This window comes from Pelophylax lessonae (assembly GCF_965119305.1).
Source record: "Pelophylax lessonae genome assembly, chromosome: 6".
NCBI classification, from domain to species: domain Eukaryota; kingdom Metazoa; phylum Chordata; class Amphibia; order Anura; family Ranidae; genus Pelophylax; species Pelophylax lessonae.
Window position 1 is genome coordinate 321,827,049 of NC_138773.1, and position 27,322 is coordinate 321,854,370.

Genomic DNA, 27,322 nt, shown 5'->3' on the forward strand with positions numbered 1-27,322 from the left:
CATCGAAATGGGGCCAAAAGTAATGCAGGGGACTACTTTGAAATCGGTGCGACTTCAAGTCACACAGATATGAACGATGCTCATTGGAAATAATGGAGAACGACTTGTCATGCGATTTTGCAGTCCCAAATCACAGCACAAGTCACACAAGTGTAAAAGGGGCCTTATTGCAACTTTAAAAAAAAAAATGTCATCTCAATCGGCTGTGATGTCATCGCACATATTATCTGAATATATTACCAGAATTAATTATTAAGAAAAAATATAGGAAAAGCCTTTTAATTATTTTTTTCTCTTTCAGCAGCTCAGTAGACGCCCCTACTATGCGGTGGAGCAATACATGTTTATACTTAAATGTGCGATTATTACGCTCTGGATGGAATTGTGTTGCCGATTTAGAAATGGCCGGCAGAGGAGTGTTAACCACTTCTGGACCAGAAGGATTTGCCCCCTTAATGACCAGGCCATTCTTTGCGATTCGGCACTGCGTTATTTTAACTGACAATTGCGCGGTCGTGCGACTCTGTACCTAAATCAAATTGACGTCCTTTTTTTTCCCACGAGTAGAGCTTTCTTTTGGTGGTATTTGATCACCTCTGCGTTTTTTATTTATTTATTTTTTTGCACTATAAACAAAAAAAGATCGACAATTCTGAAACAAAAAAAAAAACAATATTTTCTACTTTCTGCTATATGCCCCCGTTCACACTGGGGCGACGCTACTTCGCACCGCGACCTCCGAGGTCGCGGTGCGAGCAGCGCGCCGCGACCTCGGAGCGGCCGCCACGGACTTCATAACATTGAAGTCTATGGCGGTCGCCTCCTGGTCGCCCCAAAGAAGCTCCGGACCCTTTTTCTGAGTCGGAGCGACTTGTGTCGCTCCTATCAGAACGGGTCCGTAGATTCCCTATGGGAGGCGACCTACGGCGACCTGTGAGGCGACCAGGTCGCCTCACAGGTCGCCCCAGTGTGAACGGGGGCTTAAACTCCCAAAAATATTTTTTTCATCATTTTAGGCCAAGTTGTTTTCTGCTACATATTTTTGGCAAAAAAAATCCCAATAAGCGTATTTTGATTGGTTTGTGCAAAAGTTATCACATCTACAAACCAGATGTAAAACATTCAGGTGCGACTTTCATTTACCCCCTTCCTGCCTGGAAGAATTTTCAGCTTTCAGCGCCGTCGCACTTTGAATGACAATTGCGCGGTCATACAACGCTGTACCAATATGACATTTTTATCATTTTTTTTCTCACAAACAGAGCTTTCTTTTGGTGGTATTTGATCACCTCTGCGATTTTTATTTTTTGTGCTATAAAGAAAAAAAAGTAACAATTCTGAAAATAGAAAACAATATTTTTCACTTTCTGCTGTATAAGGCTGCATTCACATGTCAGCTTATAATCGCGGGCAGAACCGCCGCGGTTCCGCCCGCGATTCGGAGATTTATTGCAAATCGCGGGACGCCTAGCGTTGCCCGTTGATTTGCAATAGCCCCCCAAACGCCGAGCGATGTTGCCGCGATTTACGCCCGCCGAATCGCGGCAACATCGCGCAAACAAAATCGCGGGATGCAATACGCTCCAAAGAAGCTCTTGTACTTTTTTGGAGCGTATTGCGTCCCGCAAAATTGTTTGCGCGATGTTGCCGCGATTCGGCGGGCGTAAATCGCGGCAACATCGCTCGGCGTTTGGGGGGCTATTGCAAATCAACGGGCAACGCTAGGCGTCCCGCGATTTGCAATAAATCTCCGAATCGCGGGCGGAACCGCGGCGGTTCTGCCCGCGATTATAAGCTGACATGTGAATGCAGCCTAACATTCACCAATAATAGGCCAATTTGTATTCTGCTACATTCTGCTTGTTAAATAAAAAATCCCAATAAGCGTATATTGATTGTTTTGCGCAAAAGTTATCGCGTTTACAAACTAGGGGAAAGTTTTATGTCATTTTTATTTATTTATGTTTTTTACTAGTAATGGCGGCGATCAGCAATTTTTAGCGGGACTGCGATATTCTGGCGGACAGATCGGACCCCTAACTGATATTTTTGACACTTTTGGGGGTACCAGTGACATCACTACAGTAATCAGTGCTAAAAATATGCACTGTTACTGTAATAATGATACTGGCAGGGAAGGGGGTTAACACCAGAGGCGATCAAAGGGTTAAGTGTGAGCCTAGGGGGTGTTTTCTAACTGTGAGGGGGATGGGACTTGTAATATCAACACAGAGACCTGTGATCCTAAATAGGAGGCGCTCTGTGTTGATTTCTGAGAGAACAACGATCTGCCGTGTTTACAACAGCAGACCGCCGTTCTCTCTCCATGGGGAGCGATCGCGGGTGTCCGCTGGAGCGCTCCCACGAACCGCCGTACAGGTACGCCAATACGTGGAAACCTGCTGACCTGCCGCCGTATAACTGCAGCGGCTGGTCGGCAAGTGGATAAACAAATAAAGACTAAAAACTAAAAGAGTGGATAAATACTTTTTCATAGTTTGTTATAACAATTTCACAAACAGGTAATTTTTCTCCTTCACTGATGTGCACTGATGAGGCTGCATTGATGGGCACTGATAAGGCACCACTGGTGGGCATTGATGAGGAGGCACTGATGGGCACTGATTGGCAGCACTGATAGGTGACACTAATAGGTGGCACTGATGGGCACCGATAGGTGGAACTGATAGCCAGCACTGATGGGCACTGATAGGCAGCACTGATGGGCACTTATAGGTTGCACTGATAGGTGACACTGATGAGGAGGCACTGATGGGTACTAATTGACAGCACTGATGGGCACTGATAGGCGGCACTGATGGGGGACACTGATGGGCACAGATTGGCAGCACTGATAGGTGACACTGATGGGTGACACGATGGGCACTGATTGGCAGCACTGATAGGCAGCACTGATGGGCACTGATAGGTTGCACTGATAGGTGACACTGTTGAGGAGGCACTGATGGGTACTAATTGGCAGCACAGATGGGCACTGATAGGCAGCACTGATGGGTGACACTGATGGGCACTGATTGGCAGCACTGATAGGGGGCACTGATGGGCACTGATAGGTGGCACTGACAGGCGGCACTGATAGGTGGCACTGATAGGCAGCACTGATGGGCACTGATAGGTGACACTGATGAGGAGACACTGATGGGTACTAATTGGCAACACTGATGGGCACTGGTAGGCAGCACTGATGGGCACTGATGGGTGACACTGATGGGCAGTGATTGACAGCACTGACAGGTGGCACTGATGGGCACTTATAGGTGGCACTAATGGGCACTGATAGGTGGCACTGATAGGCAGCACTGATAGGTGACACTGATGAGGAGGAACTGATGGGTACTAATTGGCAGCACTGATGGGCACTGATAGGCGGCACTGATGGGTGACACTGATGGGCACTGATTGGCAGCACTGATGGGCATTAGCAGGGCACTGATTGGCAGCACTGGTTGGCACTATTTGGCAGCACTGGTTGGCACAGATTAGCAACACTGGTGGGCACTGTTGGGACTGCTCTAATAATCAGTGCCCTGAATATCAGTGTAGATGTCCCTTTTAGAGACGGCGATTATCGGCTCTCTTCCCCTCTCCTCTCTTGATTCAGCATGAGGAAAGGAGTGCTGATTGGACACAGCTGATCACGCGGTAAAGAGCCACTGATTGGCCCTTCACCTCAATCTGTGATCAGTAGTGTCCCCCACACAGTGCGATCACAGTGCGTGCTGCCCGCACCCAGCAGCATATGGCCGCATCCCAGCCACTAACAGGCCTCGCTGTAGCCGTCATTCAGATATAGCGCGGGCGGCAAGAGGTTAACATTGCAGTCTATGGCCCTCAGGTTGCATGAAAGTCGGACCAAAGTAACGCATGAACTACTTTGAAGTCGCTGCGACTTTAGGTCCCATTAATATGAACAGTACTCATTGGAGAACAGCTTGTTATGCGACTTTGATGTTCAACGTCGCATGACAATTGGCACAAGCGGGAAAGGATCCTTACTTCAGCTTGACAATAAAACCTGGAAGCTGATTGGTTGCTATGCAGAGCTGCACCAGATTTAGTAAATCTCCCCATCACACAGACATGGATCACTGTTGTCACCATCAGGAAGCCCCGCCCTGAGAAATGCCACACAGCCATCGCTGGAGTGAATGGAGACCGGAAGTGGCTGCAAAGAGGATGCTGGAGATCAGCAGCTCTGGGATGCAACAAAAGAGAAGCAAAAAAAGGGGAAAACACGAATTTTATTTCCATGATAGAGCTGAGAATTCCTTATGACAGGCGGAGCACAGAGCACAGCGTGTCACTCCGTGTATATCACCTCCGGTGTGCAGTGTACTCAGCACTGATCCGGAATGTTCTCTCCTGTCAGCACCAACGTTTCCTGCAGGAAGGAGTGAAAGGTCCGGGAGAGGAGGAATTCTACGGGAAAATGTCATCTGGGGCCGGGGTCACTGACAGAACAATAGAGCTCAGTGACCCCCCCTGGTGACCCCCCCCCCCCCACCCACTGACTACTGTGTGCCCCAGATAGGAAAAACACAGAGATACGGCTCAGCATACAGATTCCTCCACTCAACGAACAAGGAGGACGGAGGATTCCCCTCCCCCAACCCCCCTTCTTCCCCACTATTACCGCTAATGTCAGAATACATTCATCAGTGTACTTCCTGTGCCTAGGCACTCCTGATATCAGTGCACTTCCTGTGTCTAGGCACTGCTGATATCAGTTTACTTCCTGTGCCTAGGCACTCCTGATATCAGTGTACTTCCTGTGCCTAGGCACTCCTGATATCAGTGTACTTCCTGTGCCGAGGCACTGCTGATATCAGTGTACTTCCTCTGTCTAGGCACTCCTGATATCAGTGTACTTCCTGTGCCTAGGCATTCCTGATATCAGTGTACTTCCTGTGCCTAGGCACTCCTATCAGTGTACTTCCTGTGCCTAGGCACTCCTGATATCAGTGTACTTCCTCTGTCTAGGCACTGCTGATATCAGTGTACTTCCTCTGTCTAGGCACTCCTGATATCAGTGTACTTCCTGTGCCTAGGCATTCCTGATATCAGTGTACTTCCTGTGCCTAGGCACTCCTATCAGTGTACTTCCTGTGCCTAGGCACTCCTGATATCAGTGCACTTCCTGTGTCTAGGCACTGCTGATATCAGTGTACTTCCTCTGTCTAGGCACTCCTGATATCAGTGTACTTCCTGTGTCCAGGTACTCTTGATATCAGTGTACTTCCTGTGCCTGGGCACTCCTGATATCAGTATTAGTCACTCCTAATATCAGTTTACTTCCTGTGTCCAGGCACTCCTGATATCAGTGTACTTCCTGTGTCTAGGCACTCCTGATATCAGTGTATTTTCTCTGTCTAGGCACTCCTGATATCAGTGTACTTCCTGTGCCTAGGCACTCCTGATAAAAGTGTACTTCCCGTGCCTAAGCATTCCTGATATCAGTGATCGTCTTTTGTCTAGGCACTCCTGATATAAGTGTATTTCCTGTGCCTAGGCACTCCTGATATCAGTGTACTTCCTGTGCCTAGGCATTCCTGATATCAGTGTACTTCCTGTGTCTAGACACTCCTGATATCAGTGTACTTCTTTTACCTAGACACTCCAGATATCAGTGTACTTCCTGTGCCTAGGCACTCCTGATATCAGTGTACTTCTTGTACCTAGGCACTCCTGATATCAGTGCACTTCCTGTGCCTAGGCACTCCTGATATCAGTGTACTTCCTGTGTCTAGGCACTCCTAATATCAGTGTACTTCCTGTGTCTAGGCACTGCTGATATCAGTGTACTTCCTGTGCCTAGTCACTCCTAATATCAGTGTACTTCCTGTGTCTAGGCACTGCTGATATCAGTGTACTTCCTGTGCCTAGGCACTCCTGATATCAGTGTACTTTCTGTGTCCAGGCACTCCTGACTCCTGATGTCAGTGTACTTCTTGTGCCTAGGCACTCCTGATGTCAGTGTACTCTCTGTGTCTAGGCACTTCTGACTCCTAAAAAAAGTGTACTTCCCGTGCCTAAGTATTCCTGATATCAGTGATCGTCTTTTGTCTAGGCACTCCTGATATAAGTGTATTTCCTGTGCCTAGGCACTCCAGATATCAGTATAACTCTTGTGCCTAGGCATTACTGCTATCAGTGATCGTCTTTTGTCTAGGCATTCCTGATATCAGTGTACTTCCTGTGTCTAGGCACTCCTGATATCAGTGTACTTCCTGTGCCTAGGCACTCCTGATATCAGTGTACTTCCTGTGTCTAGGCACTCCTGATATCAGTGTACTTCCTGTGTCTAGGCACTCCTGATATCAGTGTAGTTCCTGTGCCTAGGCACTCCTAAAATCAGTGTACTTCCTGTGCCTAGGCACTCCTGATATCAGTGTACTTCCTGTGTCTAGACATTCCTGATATCAGTATTAGGCACTCCTGATATCAGTGTAGTTCCTGTGCCTAGGCACTCCTAAAATCAGTGTACTTCCTGTGCCTAGGCACTCCTGATATCAGTGTACTTCCTGTGTCTAGGCATTCCTAAAATCAGTATTAGGCACTCCTGATATCAGTGTACTTCCTGTGCCTAGGCACTCCTGATATCAGTGCACTCCTGTTCTGTAGCCTCATAGCTAAATATCTGCAGTATGAGATCATCTAAGGCACTGCTGCCTCATCAGGAGTGAGATTTGGTGAAGCCACGACTACTGTGCTGACCACTGTTCTCCTTGCTGGAGGGAAAGCTGTACCTGAGGACCGGCACTGCAAGAATCCCCCTGCTTCTGATTGATGGTTATCCCACCGCTTTTCAGATCATTAGTCATTAGTGGGGCAGCTCTGAGGAAGCAAAGCCCTGCCTCTACCAAGATGGCCGCCTCCATACAGAGACACAGTGTAGGACAAGGCATGGTAGGTCAGTAATAGCAAAAGATCAGCTGCAGGGAGACCACAGGCAATATAGGGACTAATCCTTTGCCCACTTTTTTTGGGCACAGCTTCCACCTCTTTAAGGAGATACAGGAACTCACAGGGGTAACTGGTGACACAGTAACACACAGGGGTCATTGGAGACACAGGAATACACAGGGGTCATTGAAGACACAGGAACACACAGGGATCACTGGAGACACAGGAACACACAGGGGTCACTGGAGACACAGGAACACCCCGGGGTCACTGGAGACACAGGAACTCACAGGGGTCACTGGAGACACAGGAACACCCCGGGGTCACTGGAGACACAGGAACTCACAGGGGTCACTGGAGACACAGGAACACCCCGGGGTCACTGGAGACACAGAAGTACACAGGGGTCACTGGAGACACAGGAACACACAGGGGTCACTGGAGACACAGGAACACCCCGGGGTCACTGGAGACACAGGAACACACAGGGGTCACTGGAGACACAGGAACACACAGGGGTCATGGGGGACGCAAGAACACACAGGGGTCCCTGGAGACACAGGAAAACAAAGGGATAATGGGAGACAATAAAAAACACAGGGGGTCACTGGAAACACAGGAACAAACAGGGGTTACTTGAGACAAAGGAACACGCAGGGGTCACTAGAGACATAGGAACACACAGGTGTTAGAGTCGGGATGACAGAAAAATTGGAGTCGGGGTGATGGAGGTGTTTGAGTCTGGGTGACGGTGGTGGTGGAGTCAGTGTGAGGGAGGTGTTGAAGTTGGGGTGATGGAGGGGTTGGTGTTGGGGTGACAGAGGTGTTAGAGTTGCAGGGGCGGAGTTGATGGAGGTGTTGAAGTCGGGGTGACGGAGGTGTTGGAGTCGGGGTGATGGAGGTGTTGGAGTCGGGGTGATGGAGGTGTTGGAGTCGGGGTAAGGGAGGTGTTGGAGACGGAGTAATGAAGGTGTTGGATTCCGTAGGTGTTGAAGTCAGGACAACGGAGGTGTTGGAATCGGCGTGACGGAGGTGTTGGAATCAGGGTGATGGAGGTGTTGGAGTCGGAGTGACGGAGGTGTTGGATTCAGGTTGACAGAAGTGTTGAAGTCAGGGTGACAGAGGTGTTGGAGTTGGGGTGAGGGAGGTGTTGGAGTCTGGGTAAGGGAGGTGTTGAAGTCAGGGTGACGGAGGTGTTGGAGTCGGTGTGACGGAGGTTTTGGAGTCGGGGTGACAGAGGTGTTGGAGTCAGAGTGATGGAGGTATTGGAATTGGGGTGACAGAGGTGTTGGAGTCGGATTGACGGAGGTGTTGGATTCGGGGTGACAGAAGTGTTGAAGTCAGGGTGATAGAGGTGTTGGATTCAGGGTGATGGAGGTGTTGAAGTTGGGGTGACAAAGGTATGGGAGTCGGGGTGACAGAGGTGTTTGAGTTGGGGTGACGGTGGTGTTGGTGTCGGTGTGACAGAGATGTTGGAGTTGGGGTGACGGAGGTGTTTGAGTTGGGGTGACGTTGGTGTTTGATTTGGGGTGACGATGGTGTTAGAGTTGGGGTGATGGAGGTGTTTGAGTTGGGGTGACAGTGGTGTTAGAGTTGGGGTGACAGAAGTGTTGAAGTCAGAGTGACGGTGGTTTTGGAGTTGGGGTGACGATGGTGTTGAGTTGGGGTGATGGAGGTGTTAGAGTTGGGACAACGGAGGTGTTAAAGTCGGGTTGATGGATGTGTTGGGATTCGGGGTGATGGATCTGTTGGGAGTCAGGGTGACGGAGGTTTTGGGAGTCGGGGGGTGACGGAGGTTTTGAGAGTAGGGGTGATGGTGGTGTTGGAGTTGGGGTGAAGGTGACAAAGGTGTTAGAGCTGGGGTGACGGAGGTGATGGGAGTCGGGGTGACGAAGGTGTCAGAGTTGCGGTAACTGGAGCTGGGGTGACGGAGGTTTTAGATTTGGGGTGATGGAGGTGTTGGATTCGGGAAAGAGAAAGTGTTGGAGTTGGGGTGATGGAGGTGTTAGAATTGGGATGACGAAGGTGTTGGAGTCGGGGTGATAGAAGTGTTGAAGTCGCGGTGTCGGGGGTGTTGAAGTCAGGCTGATGGATGTGTTAAAGTCGGGGTGACAGAGGTGTTAAAGTCAGGGTGACGGAGGTGTTAGAGTTGAGGAGGCGGAGGTGATAGAGGTGTTAAAGTCGCAAAGACGGAGGTGTTGCAGTCGGGGTGACAATGTGTTCAAGTCGGGGTGACGGAGGTATTGGGAGTCGGGGTGACGGAGGTATCGGAGTCGGGGTGATGGACGTTTTGGAGTCGGGCTGATGGAGGTGTTGGAGTCTGGGTGATGGAGGTGTTAGAGTCGGGGTGACGGAGGTGTTGGATTCAGGGTGACGGATGAGTTGGGAGTCGGGGTGATGGAGGTTTTGGGAGTCGGGGTGATGGAAGTGTTAGAGTTGAGGTGGGGGTGACGAAGGTGTTAGAGCCGGAAAGACGGAGGTTTTGGGTGTCGGGGGTGACGAAGTTGTTAGAGTCAGGGTAACGGAGGTGCTGGAGTTGGGGTGCCAGAGGTGTTGGAGTCGGGGTGACGGAGGTGTTAGAGTCAGAGTGATGGAGGTGTTTAAGTCGGGGTGATGGAGGTGTTGGAGTCGGGGTGATGGAGGTGTTGGAGTCGGGTTGACAGAGGTGTTGGTTTTGGGGTGACGGAGGTGTTAGAGTTAGGGTGACGGAGGTGTAGGAATCAGGTGATGGAGGTGTTGGGGTCAGTGTGACAGAGTTGGAGTGACGAAGGTGTTGGAGTCGGGGAAGAGAAAGTGTTGGAGTTGGGGTGACGGAGGGGTTAGAGTCGGGGTGACAGAGGTGTTGGAGTCGGGGTGACGGAGTTGTTGGAGTCGGGGTAATGGAGGTGTTAGAATCGGGATGATGAAGGTGTTAGAGTCGCGGTGACGGAGGTGTTGGAGTCTGGATAACGGTGGTGTTGGAGTCGGGGTGATAGAAGTGTTGAAGTCCCGGTGACGGAGGTGTTGAAGTCGGGCTGACGGATGTGTTAAAGTCGGGGTGACGGAGGTGTTAAAGTCGGGGTGACGGAGGTGTTAGAGTTGGGAAGGCAGAGGTGATAGAGGTGTTAAAGTCACAAAGACGGAGGTGTTGACGTCGGGGTGACAATGTGTTCCAGTCGGGGTGACGGAGGTGTTTGGAGTCGGGATGACGGAGGTATTGGAGCTGGGGTGACGGAAGTTTTGGATTTGGGGTGATGGAGGTGTTGGAGTCTGGGTGATAGAGGTGTTGAAGTTCGGTTGACGGAGTTGTTAGAGTTAGGGTGACGGAGGTGTTGGATTCGGGGTGACGGGGGTGTTAAAGTTGGGGTGATGGAGGTGTTGGGAGTTTGGATGAATGGAGGTGTTAGTGTCGGGGTGATGGAGGTGTTGGTGTTGGAGTGACGGAGGTGTTGAATTCGGGGTGATGGAGGTGTCAAAGTCAGGGTGACGGAGGTGTAGGATTTGGGATGACGGACATGTTGAAGTCTGGATGACAGAGATGTTGGAGTCGGGGTAACGAAGGTGTTGGAGTCGGGGTGATGGATCTGTTGGGAGTCAGGGTGACGAAGGTTTTGAGAGTTGGGGTGATGGAGGTTTTGGGAGTAGGGGTGACAGAGGTGTTGGAGTTGGGGTGGGGGTGACGAAGGTGTTAGAGCTGGGGTGATGAAGGTGTTGGAGTTGGGGTGACGTAGGTTTTGGAGTCGGGGGATGGAGGTGTTGGAAATGGGGTGATGGAGGTGTTGAAGTTGGAGTGACGGAGGTGTTGGATTCGGGTTGACAGAGGTGTTTAAGTCAGGGTGACGGAGGTGTTGGAGTTGGGGTGACGGAGGTGTTGGAGTTGGGGTAATGGAGGTGTTAGTGTTGGGGTGATGGAGGTGTTAGAGTCAGGGTGATGGAGGTGTTGAAGCTGGGGTGATGGAGGTGTTGGAGTCGGGGTGACAGAGGTGTTGGTTTCAGGGTGACGGCGGTGTTAGAGTTTGGGTGACGGAGGTGTAGGAATCAGGTGATGGAGTCGGTGTGACAGAGGTGTTAGAGTCGAGGTGATGGAGTTGTTGGAGTAGGGGTGATGGAGGTGTTGAAGTTGGGGTGACGGAGGTGATGGAGTTGTTGGAGTCGGGGAAGAGAAAGTGTTGGAGTCGGGGTGACGGAGGGGTTAGAGTCGGGGTGACAGAGGTGTTGGAGTCAGGGTGACAGAGGTGTTGGAGTCGGGTGACGGAGTTGTTGGAGCCGGGGTGATGGAGGTGTTAGAATCGGGATGACGAAGGTGTTAGAGTTGCGGTGACGGAGGTGTTGAAGTCGGGCTGACGCATGTGTTAAAGTCGGCGTAACGGAGGTGTTAAAGTCGGGGTGACGGAGGTGTTAGAGTCGGGGAGGCAGAGGTGATAGAGGTGTTAAAGTCACAAAGACGGAGGTGTTGAAGTCGGGGTGACAATGTGTTCAAGTCGGGGTGACGGAGGTGTTGGGAGTCGGGGTGACGGAGGTATAGGAGCAGGGGTGACGGAGGTTTTGGATGTGGGGTGATGGAGGTGTTGGAGTCTGGGTGATGGAGGTGTTGAAGTTCGGTTGACGGAGTTGTTAGAGTTAGGGTAACGGAGGTGTTGGAGTCAGGGTGACGGAGGTGTTGGGAGTCGGGGTGACGGAGGTATACGAGCTGGGGTGACGGAGGTTTTGGATTTGGGGTGATGGAGGTGTTGGAGTCTGGGTGACAAAAGTGTTGGATTCAGGGTGACGGAGGTGTTAAAGTTGGAGTGATGGAGGTGTTGGGAGTTTGAATGAACAGAGGTGTTAGTGTCGGGGTGATGGAGGTGTTGGAGTGACAGAGGTGTTGGATTTGGGGTGATGGAGGTGTCAAAGTCAGGGTGACGGAGGTGTAGGATTCGGGATGACGGACATGTTGAAGTCTGGATGACAGAGATGTTGGAGTCGGGGTGATGGATCTGTTGGGAGTCAGGGTGGTGGAGGTTTTGGGAGTCGGGGTGACGGAGGTTTTGGGAGTAGGGGTGACGGAGGTGTTGGAGTTGGGGTGGGGGTGACAAAGGTGTTATAGCTGGGGTGACGAAGGTGTTGGAGTTGGGGTGACATAGGTTTTATAGTCGGGGTGACGGAGGTGTTGGAAATGGGGTGATGGAGGTGTTGAAGTTGGAGTGACGAAGGTGTTGGATTCGGGTTGACGGAGGTGTTTAAGTCAGGGTGACGGAGGTATTGGAGTTGGGGTGACGGAGGTTTTAGTGTCGGGGTGATGGAGGTGTTGGGGTCAGGGGAGGTTTTTGGAGTGGGGTGATGGAGGTGTTAGTGTCGGGGTGATGGAGGTGTTGGAGTCGGGGTGACGGAGGTTTTGGAAGCGGGGTGACGGAGGTGTTAGAGTAGGGGTGACGGAGGTGTTGGGAGGCGGGGTGACGGAGGTGTTAGAGTCGGGGTGATGGAACTGTTGGAGTTGGGGTGATGGTCGTGTTGGAGTCGGGGTGACGGAGATGTTAGAGTCGGGGTGACGGAGGTGTTAGAGTTGGGGTGACGGAGGTGTTGGAATCGGGGTGACGGAGGTGTTGGGAGTCAGGATGACAGAGGCGTTGGAGACTCAGGAGGGCAGAGGGGTAAGTGGAGGCACTCGGTGGAAGCACAGGGGGGGGTCAGGAGGGCAGAGGGGTAAGTGGAGGCAATTGGTGGAAGCACAGGGGGGGGGGTCCGGAGGGCAGAGGGGTAAGTGGAGATTCTCGATGGAAGCACGGAGGGGGGGGGGGGTTCCAGGAGGACAGAGGGGTAAGTGGAGCCACTCTGTGGAAGTACAAGGGGGGTTAAGGGGGGCTTAGGGGTAAGTGGAGATTCTTGGTGGAAGCACGGGGGGGGGGGGTTCAGGAGGGCAGAGAGGTAAGTGGAGACACTCAGTGGAAGCACTGGGGGTGCAGGAGGTAGAGGCGTGGGGTACAGGGGGCTGTATTGCTTCTTCCTATGAAGCCGCCCATCACTAGAACTGTCTCCTGATTGGATCAGTGATGGCTCTTTTGGAAAAAGTTGGACCTTCCAGTGGCCATAGGGAAGACGCAGCCCTGGGACATGGAGCAGGTGAGTGGGCGGTGCCGGGAGCTGCAGGTGAGTGGGCGGTGCCGGGAGCTGCAGGTGTGTTGGCAACAAACTCAAAATGAACTTGCTGTTATTCCATGACAAATGTAGAGGTGGAAACAAACTTTTTTTGTTAATTTTGTTGTTTTTTGCTCTCGGTGACCCCGTTGGATAGATATCACTATATTCCATTGTTTTGTTTTTTTTATGTTCTGTTTAGGCTTTGGTGGTTCTTCACACACCCCTCCTCCGAGGATACTCTGGCCCCTCCCCTGAGGATATATCAGCCCCTCCCCTAAAGATATGCTGCTCCCTCCCCCGAGGTGTCAGGAAGGAGACTTTGGATACAATGTTTAATAAGAGAACCTGGGGTCACCTGGAGGGGCTACTGAGGAAAAGATGCAGTCAGCTGTTTGGGTGGACTTCCCCTTTAAGAGACGATTTCTAATTGGCTGCCAGAGGAAACTTTGGTAACAGCTTCACTAACTTCACTTCATGTGCTGAGAAGTGACAACAGAGCCTGGATATTCCCAGACACAGAACCCCAGAGGAGGCGGGGCCAGGATTCACACCCGCCGAGCGGACCTGACACAGAACAGTCACATGCGTAATGATAGGACAGATTGGGCGGTGCATAGGGGGCTGTTCCCTGCAAAGGGTAGGCGTGTTCCACTTCCCAGGCAGCAGTAGGCGTGTTCTGAGTGAAGGAGGCGTGTCTGAAGTAGCGGGCTGTGGTATCGCGCTGAGGAGGTTTGTCCTTCCCGGGGAGCCGTACCGACCGCAGGAAGAGAGAGAGGGCGGGGCCCCACCGGAGAGGGAGAGAGCTGGAGGCCGGGAGAGACCCCGGGGTAACTATTCACCGACTTCCCCCTTATATATATTCACCCCCCACCCCGTATGTATTAACCCCTCCTGTATATGTGCCCCCTTCCCCCACTCTGTATGTATTCACCCCCCCTTATATATTCACCCCCCTTATATGTACTCCCTCCTCCCACCCTGTATATATTCACCCCCCCTTATATATACCCCCCCTCTTGTATGTATTCACCCCCCCCCCCCCCCATATGTACTTCCCTCACTCTGTATGTATTCACCCCCCCCCCTCTGTATGTATTCACCCCCCCCCCCTCTGTATGTATTCACCCCCCCCCCCTCTGTATGTATTCACCCCCCCCCTCTGTATGTATTCACCCCCCCCCCTCTGTATGTATTCACCCCCCCCCCTCTGTATGTATTCACCCCCCCCCTCTGTATGTATTCACCCCCCCCCCCCTTTGTATGTATTCACCCCCCCCCTGTATGTATTCACCCCCCCTTATATATACCCCCCCTCTTGTATGTATTCCCCCCCCCCCTTGTATGTATTCAGCCCCCCCATATGTACTTCCCTCACTCTGTATGTATTCACCCCCCCCCCTCTGTATGTATTCACCCCCCCCCCTCTGTATGTATTCACCCCCCCCCTGTATGTATTCACCCCCCCCTTATATATACCCCCCCTCTTGTATGTATTCCCCCCCCCCTTGTATGTATTCAGCCCCCCCATATGTACTTCCCTCACTCTGTATGTATTCACCCCCCCCCCTCTGTATGTATTCACCCCCCCCCTCTGTATGTATTCACCCCCCCCCCCTCTGTATGTATTCACCCCCCCCCCCCTCTGTATGTATTCACCCCCCCCCCTCTGTATGTATTCACCCCCCCCCCCCCTCTGTATGTATTCACCCCCCCCCCCCTCTGTATGTATTCACCCCCCCCCCCCCTCTGTATGTATTCACCCCCCCCTCTGTATGTATTCACCCCCCCCTCTGTATGTATTCACCCCCCCCCCCTCTGTATGTATTCACCCCCCCCCCCCTCTGTATGTATTCACCCCCCCCCCCCTCTGTATGTATTCACCCCCCCCCCCTCTGTATGTATTCACCCCCCCCCCCCCTCTGTATGTATTCACCCCCCCCCCCTCTGTATGTATTCACCCCCCTTATATACCTCCTCCCCCCCACCTTGTGTGTAATTACCTCCCTTATATATACCCCACCCCCTATCTTGTATGTATTCAGCCCTGTTATATATATATATATATATATATATATATATATATATATATATATATATATATACACCCCCCCCTTCTATATAAATATCCCCCCATGTATATATTAGCCCTGTAGATAATGGTATCTCCATACTTTGTATTACTGTGTTACTGTATACAGGGGGGCTGGGTGAGGACATTAGCTGGGACCGGTCCTCTTTATGGGCAACTTGGGGGAATCTTTGTATTTAGGGACTACAAGTACCAGCATGGTGCAGTTTTACATTGCTGGTCACATTGTATATCCTGGTGGGGGAAGAGTCCACTGTGCCCTGCGCGCTCCCCACTCCCTGCCTCTGCCATGGGCGGACAGGTGCTTGCCACCTGCTAAGTTTGGTGGCGGGATGCACACGGGAATCGGGACTAATGCTTGACTGGGGCTAGGTAGGCGGGCCCCCTCCCCCCCGGGCAACTGCCCAGTGTGCCCATTGGGTAAGATAGCCCTGGTGTGCTCCCCACTTCCTGCCTCTGCCTTCAGCCCCCTCTCCCTTCCTCTGTCATTCGCCCCCGGTGCGCACCCCACTTCCTGCCTCTCCAAGCATCTTTTTGTGCCGTACTTTCTGCCTGTCAATTATATATTTATACACACCCCTTGCTATCTTCCTCCGTATCCCATCTGCCAGGTGGTACCTCCTCCATCTCAGCGCTCCGACTCCTTTCTGTGGCACTTGTCCTGCACACTGCACCATACCTCCTGTGCAAAACGGGGTGCAGTGGGGGGTGTGAGCTGCATCACACGTCTATTTGGGGGTTACAATTTTTAATGTTTAGGTTTAAAAAATGTAAAATGTGACCTCGTACTCTAGGATATGAAGGTGGGGACCCGAATCTGACTTCTCCCCCACCCTGCACTCTGCCATCATTCTGCCTTACAGGGGAATTCCAGCTCCATTACAGAAATCCCCGGCCTCCTTTAGTGGAGGATGTATGTGTATGTATGTATATATATGTATGTGTATATATATATATATATATATATATTATGTGTGACCTGGAAATTATTTTTATTATTATTAAGCATTATATATATATATATATATATATATATATATATATATATATATATATATATATATATATATATATATATATTATAGTATATTATGTTACTGGAAATTATTATTATTTACCGTTTTATATATTTATTATTATAATATGTTGCTGGAAATTATTATTATTTACCATTTTATATATTATGTTACTGGAAATTATTATTTACCATTTTATATATTATAATAATATGTTACTGGAAATTATTATTTACCATTTTATATATTATAATATATTACTGGAAATTAATTATTTACAATTTTATTTATTATGTTACTGGAAATTATTATTTACCATTTTATTTATTATAATATGTTACTGGAAATAATAATAATAATATTTACCATATTATATATTAGGTTACTGGGAATTATTATTAACCATTATATATATGTTACTGGAAATTATTATTATTTACCATATTATTATAATATGTTACTGGAAATTATTATTATTATTTACCATATTATTATATGTTCCTGGAAATTATTATTTACCATATTATATATTATTATATGTTACTGGAAATTATTAATAATAATATTTACCATATTATATATTATAATATGTTACTGGGAATTATTATTAACCATTATATAGATAGATAGATAGATATATAGTGGTGGTGGGGTGGGCACTTTAGTATTTGTGGGTTATTTTTGGTTCAGTGTTGATTTTCCTGATTGCAGAACACAGCTGTCTTTATGAAAACAATGCGGATTTTCTGGTGCGATTTCTTCCTATATCATACAGAGAGAAGTGGTCATTCCTCCTTGTAGTATTTGTCTTGTGGCGATGGTCGGCTGTCACTCACTGTGAATGATTTACCTTTTTTTGTTTCTTTTTCTCTATATTTACCTAAATTCCTTCCTCAGCCATTTTCCATGTCAGAGTTTGTATTGGCCCGTATTTGTACTGGGGGGTTCAGTATTAGAGCTGCACGATCAATCGTTTAAAAATCGCAATCTCAATTTAAACCCCCCCCCCCCCCCCCCATGATCTTAAAACTGCATGTCCTCGATTCTTAGACTCCATTCACACTACCGCGACTTGGTCAGCCTGACAAGTCGCGGTCCATGCAGTGCTACCGGAGCCGTTCTAATAGAAAAAGTGTCCTGTACTACTTCGGGGCGACCTGGAGGTGACTTGCATAGATATTCATTATATGAAGTCCGTGCAAGTCGCGCCAAAGTTGCGGTGCACGCGACTTCACAGGTCGCTCCCGAAGTCGTGCCGCTTCAGTGTGAACCGGCACTTACAGAGCCGTTCTCTGCTCACTCACAGCTGCCAAAAAAAAAGCCTCCAGCAAATGTTTATCAATATTAAGGCTGCTGGATAACTATAAACAATGTTTTACAATGTATCATTTCCTTCTTTTTAGATCAAAGGAATGAACTTCTGTCTGTGAGTCCCGGTGTTCTAAAATTTTCTCGGACCCATGAAAAAAATCGGACCTCGTCACTTCAGGTGGCCCTACGTCATGAAACAGCCGATGGGAGTCTCAAGTGCGCATGCACACAAGACATCCTTAGGATTTCATAACATTTAGTATTTCTATAATACAAAATAAGAAATACTAAGGCCCCGTTCACACAGGGGCGATCCGACTTGGGGGGGGGGCGACCTCCGAGGTCGCGGTGCGAGCAGCGCGCCGCGAGCTCGGAGCGGCCGGCACGGACTTCATAACATTGAAGTCTATGACGGTCGCTCCTGGTCGCCCCAAAGAAGCTCCGGATCCTTTTTCTAAGTCGGAGCGACTTGTGTCGCTCCTATTAGAACGGGTCCGCAGCTTCCCTATGGAAGGCGACCTGTGAGGCGACCAGGTCGCCCCAGTGTAAACGAGGACTTAATGTAATGAAATCCTAAGGATAAATAATACGATAATTACTAAAGATAATAAAACAGAAGGAGTCGCTTAAGCCCTGCATTTATTACACGGCCGCACCTCTGTCCCGCCTCCTCTATTCAGCTCTGCAGATGACGCGGCGGTGTCTTCCGTCCCACCTCAGCCCCGCCTCCTCTCAGTCAGCTTTCCGCTGTCTGTTATAATTTTGCCAAACCTCGAAAAATGTCTTCTGCGCATGCGCACGGACGACTCCCATCAGCTGTTTTGTGATGCTCTGTCCCCGGAAGTGACGAGGTCCCATTTTTTTTTTTTTTTTTTTTTTTTTTTTTCACGGGTCCGACAAAATTTTACAACACCGGTTCACATTTGTGCGACGCAGGAACGCTGCAAATATACAGCGTGTTCCTGCATCGCATCCGCACCCCTGGCAGTTCACACTGCCATATGCGATACGCTGGGGGTGTCAATTAAAAATTAATGACACCCCCAGTAGAGCTGCACGATTAATCGTATGAAAATCGCGATCTCGATTCACCCCCCCTGACGAGCTAAACCTGACATATTCTCGATTCTTTGCATAGCTGAGGGAGCAGAGAAAACAGCTGTGGAAAACTCCCAGTAACTATAAACAAAATGATTACATTGTATCTTTCCTCCCGCAAACGCCTATCAGCATTAAGTCTCCCAGTAACTATAAACAAAAATGATTACATTGTATCTTTTCCTTCCCTCTGCCAGGGAGAAAGGAAGTTTAACCTCTTAAAGACTGGATCTTTTTCTGACATTTGTTGCTTGCAAGTTAAAATAATTTTTTTTGCTAGAAAAGTACTTAGAACCTCCAAACATTTTATATATATTTTTTTAGCAGAGACCCTACAGAATAAAATGGCGATTGTTGTAATATTTTATGTCACACTGTATTTGCGCAGCAGTCTTTCAAACGCAATTAATAAACTTTAATGAATAAAAAAAAAACGTAACAGTAAAGTTATCCCAATTTTTTTTTGTTACACAGAGAATCGTGAGAGAATCGTGATCTTTATTCCAAGCTAAAAAATTGTGATTCTCATTTTGGCCAGAATCGTGCAGCTCTAACCCCCAGATCAGATCGCATATCGCAGTGCAATCTGTAAGTTCGCACAGGATCGGATCGCACTAGTGTGAACCACCATGCGATCCAATTCTGCTGCGGAGCGAAAAAAAAGGGTCCTGTGCGTGTTTCAGTGCAATTGCGGTGCAAATTCAGCCATACAAACTGTATGGCTGAATTTGCACCGCACAGACATTGCATGTAATTTTAGGAGCAGTGCGCTGCAATGCAGGGGGCCGGCGGCCGCGATCGCTCCCCATTGACATAGAAAATACGGTCAGCTGTTGTAAACACAGCCGGCCGTTCTCTCTGAAATGATCAGAGTGCCTGTGATTCTTCTATATAGGATCACAGGTCTCTATGGTCATTTCACAAGCCCCTCCCCCCACAGTTAGAAAACACTGCCCTAGGCTCACACTTAACCCCTTGATCACCCCTATGTTAACCCCTTCCCTGCCAGTGTCATTATTACAGTAACAGTGCATAATTTTTAGCACTGATTACTGTAGAAATGTCACTGGTCCCCCCAAAAGTGTCAAAAATGTCAGTCAGGGGTCCGATCTGTCCGCCGCAATGTCGCAGTTCCGCTAAAAAAACGCAGATCGCCGCCATTACTAGTAAAAAAAAAAAAAAAACATCTTCCCCTAGTTTGTAGACGCGAAAACTTTTGCGCAAACCAATCAATTTATGCTTATTTTTTTTTTTACCAAAAATATGTAGCAGAATACAAATTGGCCTTGAAGGATGAAAATTTTTGATTTTTAATTTTTTGGAATGTTGTATAGAAGAATGTGAATTTTTTTTCAGAAATGTCGCTCTTTTTTTGTTCATAACACAAAAAATAAAAATCGCGTACGTGATCAAATACCACCAAAAAAAAGCTATATTTATGGGGAAAAAACCCATCAGTTTAATTTGGGTACAGTGTCGCAAGACAGCGCAGTTTTTTGTTAAAGTAATGCAGTGGCGAATCGCAAAAATGGCCCGGTCATTAATGGGGCAAACCCTGCGCTCCGAACAGTGGAAGTGACATATCGTGATCATGTTACCCGTGATGACGTCAGACGTACACTGACGAAATGCGTAGGGTGGGATCGGACTACGCCTGTGGGTAGTCCCAATATTTATTTTATTTATTTATTTTTTTGATACACATTTTTCTCCTGTGTTGTTTTTTTTTTTTTTTTCCTGTGAGATCTACAATCAACTGCCAGCCTGGGCGACGGGCTGGATAATCTAAATCCAGTGGTCACCCCAGTCTGGCCAGCTATCGCGTGCAGACTTCAGTTTAACGCTAGGTCGGCCGTGACATAGCCCCACTGGACGGGGCTGGCCTGTGAGTAAATGCCTCGCGAGGTCACATACGACCGTGTCTTGGCCCGAGTCACAGCATTCGTCCTGGCCGACAGCCCCCTATTTCGATGGAGAGGAGGTTCTGTCTGGAGCGGTACCTGCCTGCTTCCTGGTATGATAAATAACTGTCCCCCCCTCCCCCTCCCCCCTCTCCCCCTGGAGGATTTTGGGGTGGGATGGTCGGACCCCCAGGTTCCCCTCCATCTGTCCCTCCATCCTAACCTCCCCCATCCACTTAATGCTGGGGCTGTGTGGGTGGTCTGGTCCACTTCCTGGCGGTGGGGGCGCGATGGGGCCCTATGCTGGCGATTGCGATCAGCTGTGCCGGGGGGGATGGGGGTTGAACCTGGTCGGGGCTCCCCCCCCCCCCCCCAGTCCTGCCTGGGCCTGTCCCTGCCTTGAGGCCTAGGGATCCCTCCTGGGAGCCTTGTTTGGCTGCCATTTTCTTGTAGCCTGTGTGCTCAAAGCACGGTGGCCATGTTTGTGTAGTCCGTTGCCATTTTGCGGTGGTTTGCCATTGAAAATAGCGGCGGCCAGGACAGTGGAGCCCTATGGGTGGCGATTTCAGTGGTGGGAGCCCCTCCTCATTCCCTGGTGCTGATTGCTAGATCTTATCACTTCCTGATCACCGCACATAGAGTGCAGATTGTCCTGGTGGCTGCAGGTGCCTGTTTCTGCTGGGTGCTGAGTGTGGTCCTCTCCTTCTCTGCTGAGGATCGCTTTGTGCCTGGTGACCAGGTGGTGCTGCCAGCGTGGTGGGAGTTGTCCCTTTGCAGTGTTGCACTTTTTGTGGGGTTTTCCTGGTGACCTTAGTCTTTGGAGCACATCTCCCCGCACCTGACCCCCTATCCGAGGCTGTGGGGCCCTCCGGGTCCCAACCATCCATTGATTCACTGTTGGCGGTCTTTAAGTCCTTTGTGTCCCGGGCGGAGTTGGCTTTCGGGCAACGGGCTAGCGAAAAGCGCCCCCCATTCCCGCCTTCTCCGGTCTCATCAGATCCTGAATCTCTGATTTGGCCGCCGCAGACACGTGTCACCCTGTTGGATCTGCGACCGCGCCCGGAATACTCAGTGAGGACGATTCCTCCACATCTGCAACCGTGCACAAAAAGGCGCTGGAGGAAGCACTGATTGATTGTATCTGTGTGTGAGACCTTTAAAAAAGGGGGAAGCCGCTTTGACGGAGGCGCAGATTCCCTTTGGCACTCACAAGTCATCCAGATTGGTAAGATGTTTCCTTTCCCCGTCTATTTTGACAGAATTGTCGCCAAAGAGTGGGAACCACCAAAGCCTTCCCTTGGGGTCCCTTAGCGATTTACTAGGTGATACCCATATGAGGAGTCCCTTATTAAGAAGTGGACCGGTGGTGGACTCTCCATTTTCCAGATTGAACAAGGCAACAATGATTCCGGTTAAAGAGTCCCCGGCCTTTAAGGGGCTGACAGGAAGGCAGAAGCTGTGGCCCACAATACATACACCCTGGCTGGTTCGGCACCAAGGCCTGTATTCACCGTTGCCCTGGTGTCGCAAACTCTGACTGAGTGGGCTAAGCTTTTACGCTGTGACCTGGAGGGAGAACAGCTCCCCCCGCATTTGCTAAGCTGGCGGACCAGCTGGTCCAGGGGCTGCAGTTTATTTGGGATGCTTCTTTGGATGCGGCTCCCCTAGTGGCTCGGCTCTCTGTTTTGGCAGTGGTCCTTCAGTGTGTCTTTTGGCTCAAATGCTGGTCTGCGGACCAGACTTCTAAAAAGGCCTTGACTGCTCTCCCCTTTTAAGGAGATCGCCTGTTTGGAGCTACCCTGGATGACATCATTAAAGGTCTCACAGGGGGTAAGAGTACCTTTCCTCCGCAGGCTACTAAGGGCAAGGACCCTTATTGTAGACGTGGGCCCTCCTTCTCGGCTCATAAGATTTTTTGTCCCTAAGGGTCGATGGATAAGGGCCCGAGCCTTTCAGGGCCTCCTCTGCAGGACCCAAACGAACCTTGTCTGGCAGGCAGAGAGCGGGCTTCTCCAGACCCGCGGGCAAGGCTCCTTCAGCATGAAGGCGCGCCCTCACCCGTATCGGGTCCAAGGCTTCAAGATCGGGCTTCGCTCTTGTCCCCCCCCCCCCCCCCCCATCCCGGCAAGGTTCTTTCCTTCCAACTTGCACCTGTCCCTGGACTGCCTAGAGGGTCTGTTTGGGGCTATACAAGACCAGTTACTTCAAGGGGTGATCGTCCCGGTTCTGACCTTGGAACGTTTTCAGGGTTTTTACTCGAACCTGTTTACAGTCACCAGGAAAGAAGACAAGGTGTGTCCAATCCTGGACCTCAAGACGCTGAACTGCTTTGTGCGGGTGCAGAAGTTCAGAGTTGAGTCCATTTGTGGTGGTGGCATCCCTGCATCAGGGGGATTTTCTTGCCTTTAGCTACATCAATGAAGCTTACCTTCACATTCCAATATGTGCCGGTCACCAGCGCTTCCTTTGCTTTGCTGTGGGAGAGGAGCATTATAAGTTTGTGGCGTTAACCTTTGGTCTCGCCTCTGCGGGTCTTCTCAAAAGTGTTAGCCCCGGTGCTGGCAATGTTACGCCAACAGGGGATCGCGGTACTGGGCTACTTGGGACGACCTCCTTCTGTGAGCGAAGTCTCCTACTGCTCTGGTGGAAAACCGGGAAATCACCATACGAACTCTGAGGAAGTTCGGCAGGATTCTGAATTTTAAGAAGTCTGCTCTGGTTCTGTCCACAAAGCTGAACTCTCTGGGTCTGACTCTGGACTCTGCCTTGGACAGAGTGCTCCTTCCTCTAGACAAACTCCAGAAATTGCTGGCTGCAATTCATCTCCTGCTGTCCAGCAGATGGTCATCTCTCTGGACTTGCATGCAGGTGTCTACCTTCAAGGCAGTTCCGTTTGCACAGTTCCATACGAGGTCCCTGCAAGGGGAGATTCTGGCCAAAAGGGAAAAGACTCTGCAGTCTCTGGACAATCCAATCCAGGTGAGCCTGGGAACGAGTGAGTCCCTGATATGGTGGCTTTGTTCTCCATCGGGGTAAATCCTTCCTCCCCTTGTATTGGACAGTGGTCACCACGGATGCCAGCCTGTACAGCTAGGGAGGTGTTCTCGGCAAAAATTCTGCTCAGGGGTTTTGGACACTGGAAGAGTTCAGACTACCGATCAATGTCTTGGAACTGCGAGTGATCAGACTATGCCTGGACCATTGGATGGATCGTCTTCAGGGATGTCCAATGCGCATTCAATTGGACAATGCCACGGCCGTGGCTTATGTCAATCAACGGGGGGGGGCACAAGAAGTATCCTGGCGGATCGCGCTGGAGGTAGCCTGCATTCTGAGGTGGGCAGAATGGTTTGTTCCAGTCCTCTCCGCCGTACACCTTCCCGGGGTGGAAAACTGGCAGGCAGATTACCTGAGTCGGCATGTGCCTCCCAAAGTCCACGTTCTTTTTGGCATGATGGTTTGGTCTCTCCAACCATACATTTTCCAAAAAATCTTTACCTCAGTCGGCAGGCGTTGGTCCAAGGGGAGTGTTCCCTTCATCCAAATGTGTTTTCACCAGTTGTCTCCAGTGGGGCATCCCCAAGGTGAATCTGTTGGTGTGTCGGCTCAACAGAAAGGTGCCGAGGTTTGTGGTCTGGTCACGGAATCCTCTGGCGGACGCCACAGACAAGTTGGTGGCCCCGTGAGGTCAGTATCGTCCGATTTACGCCTTCTCTCCTCTCCAGCTTCTGCCAAGACTTACGCAGTTTTGAGGCAGAAGGGATTCTGGTCATCTTAGTGGCTCCAGACTGGCCTTGCTGGGCTTGGTACGCTGATCTGGGGTGGCTGATCGCTGACCTTCCTTGGAAGCTTCCTCTCACAGAGGATCTGCTGTCCCAAAGGCCGAAGAGATTCAATTAATTTTCAGGGATTTCCTCTAACTTCTTGTTTGGCAATGGGGCAGAAAGTAAAGCTAAATCTTCACAATGGGACACATATGGTGAGAAAAAAAAACATGACTTTGGTATAAACCCTTTTTCTGCTCTATGTAAAATGTGGGGGGGCAGAAGAACGCATGAGCGCAAATGGAAGCACATGCAAAACGCGGCTTTAGGCGCATTCTTAAGGACCAAAAATCTGTATTTTTTTGCTAGAAAATTACTTGGAACCCCCAAATATATATATATTTTTTTTTTTTGCAAAGACTGGAGAATAAAATGGCGGTCGTTGCAATATTTGTCACGCGGTACTTGCGCAGCGGTCTTTCAAACGCAATTTTTTTGGGGGGAAAAAATACATTTCACTGCATTTAAAAAACTAGAGAGTAAAGTTGGCCCAATTTTTTTGTATATTGTGAAAGATGTCACGCCAAGTACATAGATACTAACATGTTATGGTTTAAATACTGTCACTTTTTTTTTTTTAAATCTGCGCCGTTAGCCACCGAGTAACCTAGAAGTGACGTCGCTTCCAGGTTACTACATTGGAGACCCAAAAAAAGGTAAACCTGGCTTGGTTTGGGACTCCAACCAGCCGGCGGACATGCCGGCTGGTTGCTCAGGTCTCCCGTCCCACCAGCAGAGCCACGGGAGGGGGGGAGAAGTCCCCTCCCGCTCACTGGGATAACGACTGAGCGGCTGCTAACTCCTGAAAGCTGACTGCCGGCTCGAAAAAACGGTTCCAGAGTGATGCCTGCAGCTGCAGATCATCCCGCTACAACCGCTTCTCTGGTAGTGGTTAGGCTGCGCTGTACTCCACTGGAGCAAAGGCATCCAGGGGAGAAAAAACCCATTTCGTTTTGGATAGAGTGGAGAGGGATTAGAACCCCTGTCGGTCTTTATTGCTGTCTGTGTCCCCCGTTCGGAAGACTCACCCTCTCTATTTGTCCGGTTTAACTTCCTTATTGAAACTTGCTTTTCTGGGGACAACCCAAAATTTGGGCTTTTCTTTTACATTCAGAGGGGAAATCTTTCAATGGGGGACACTAGGGGGGGGGGGGGGGTCCCAAGGAATTCCCTTGACTTTGAGATTTTTTTCTGACTTCCTGTTTGGCTATGGGACAGGAAGTGAAGGGAAATCTCCACAATGGGACACAGATGGTAAAATAAAAGGACCGGGGTTACAACCCTCCTTCACTCTATCCAAAATGGGGAAAAAAGTTTTAGTCTATAGTTCTACATTAGGATCTTAGAAGGATGAAATCCCCGCTGAGGTTTTGTATTCTTGCAGCAGCATTTGCTGGTGGTCAGAATACCGTAGGCCCTGTCAAGCGGTGACTTCAGTTGGCTGCAGATATTGTGCAGCCGAATATTATCCGTCCACTTCCAATTTTCATATGGAAGGATGGGGGGGTTGGGCGGAGGACATAAAGCACAAGTTCCGCTATAAAAATCACACAGATTTCTAGGAGAGGGATAAATATACAGACAGTCTGCTAATCCTGGAGAAGGACTCAGACGTAACACAGGCCGGCTCTCCGCAGAATGTCTTACATCATTGGACCGCTCCTGCCTCTGTAACCTCTCACTATTATACTGGTTTATATTGGTTTCTGATGGACACTAAAAAGTTAGTGAATGTAAAACCTTAAACCTTTTTTTTTGGGGTGGGGGGGGGGGGCAGTAGGGAATGCTTAAAAAGCATGTTAGGTTTTTGAGGGTTAGAAATTGAGGGGGTTCCCACCATCCCTGTGCTGAGTTCCCAGGTCTATACACCCGCGGTGCCCATTATGAGGGGTTCCCACCATCCCTGTGCTGGGTTCCCAGGTCTATACACCCGCGGTGCCCATTATGAGAGGTTCCCACCATCTCTGTGCTGGGTTCCCAGGTCTATACACCCGCGGTGCCCATTATGAGAGGTTCCCACCATCTCTGTGCTGAGTTCCCAGGTCTATACACCCGCGGTGCCCATTATGAGGGGTTCCCACCATCCCTGTGCTGAGTTCCCAGGTCTATACACCCGCGGTGCCCATTATGAGGGGTTCCCACCATCCCTGTGCTGAGTTCCTGGGTCTGTACACCCGCTGTGCCCATTATGAGGGGTTTCCACCATCCCTGTGCTGAGTTCCTGGGTCTGTACACCCGCTGTGCCCATTATGAGGGGTTTCCACCATCCCTGTGCTGAGTTCCTGGGTCTGTACACCCGCTGTGCCCATTATGAGGGGTTCCCACCATCCCTGTGCTGAGTTCCTGGGTCTGTACCCCTGCTGTGCCCATTATGAGGGGTTCCCACCATCCCTGTGCTGAGTTCCCGGGTCTGTACACCTGCTGTGCCCATTATGAGGGGTTCCCACCATCCCTGTGCTGAGTTCCTGGGTCTGTACCCCTGCTGTGCCCACTATGAGGGGTTCCCACCATCCCTGTGCTGAGTTCCTGGGTCTGTACCCCTGCTGTGCCCATTATGAGGGGTTCCCACCATCCCTGTGCTGGGTTCCGGGTCTGTACACCTGCTGTGCCCATTATGAGGGGTTCTCTCCATCCCTGTGCTGAGTTCCCGGGTCTGTACCCCTGCTGTGCCCATTATGAGGGGTTCCCATCAACCCTGTGCTGGGTTCCCGGGTCTGTACACCCGCTGTGCCCACTGAATCCAGAGCCATGTGGATGTCCGGATAGGATTACTCAATAACTGCCCTTGTTGCTTATTTGCAGATTCTATCTGCTGCTATATTTACTCTCCAGGTGATTATCAATGGGTGTAGACTGGTTATGAATCATGTCCCAGGCACAGCCAGACCTCGCCGTCCTCCCTTCCCATCATGCACTGCTCTCTGGAGCCGGAGCAGAGCGGTCACTTTCAATTACAGCCGGTATTAGAAATGGGCCTTACCGGTCACAGGAAACATGGAAGACTGAGCCAAGAATGTCCCCCTCCTCCACCGGGATATAATTCTACACAGGAAATCAGAGATC

At 49.9% G+C, this 27,322-nt stretch overlaps 1 protein-coding gene across 2 annotated transcripts in view; it reads left to right on the forward strand.

Annotated features, from left to right (window-relative positions):
* Nucleotides 1-13,692: 13,692 nt before the first annotated feature.
* RALB (RAS like proto-oncogene B) overlaps nt 13,693-27,322 on the forward strand; it is a 65,862-nt gene continuing 52,232 nt past the window's right edge. The window contains exon 1 of one of the 2 annotated variants that reach the window (XM_082260962.1): nt 13,693-13,847. The gene's annotated coding sequence lies outside the window, so the exon portion shown is untranslated. The remainder of the gene's footprint in view (nt 13,848-27,322) is intronic. The other variant, XM_082260963.1, reaches the window with a different exon arrangement.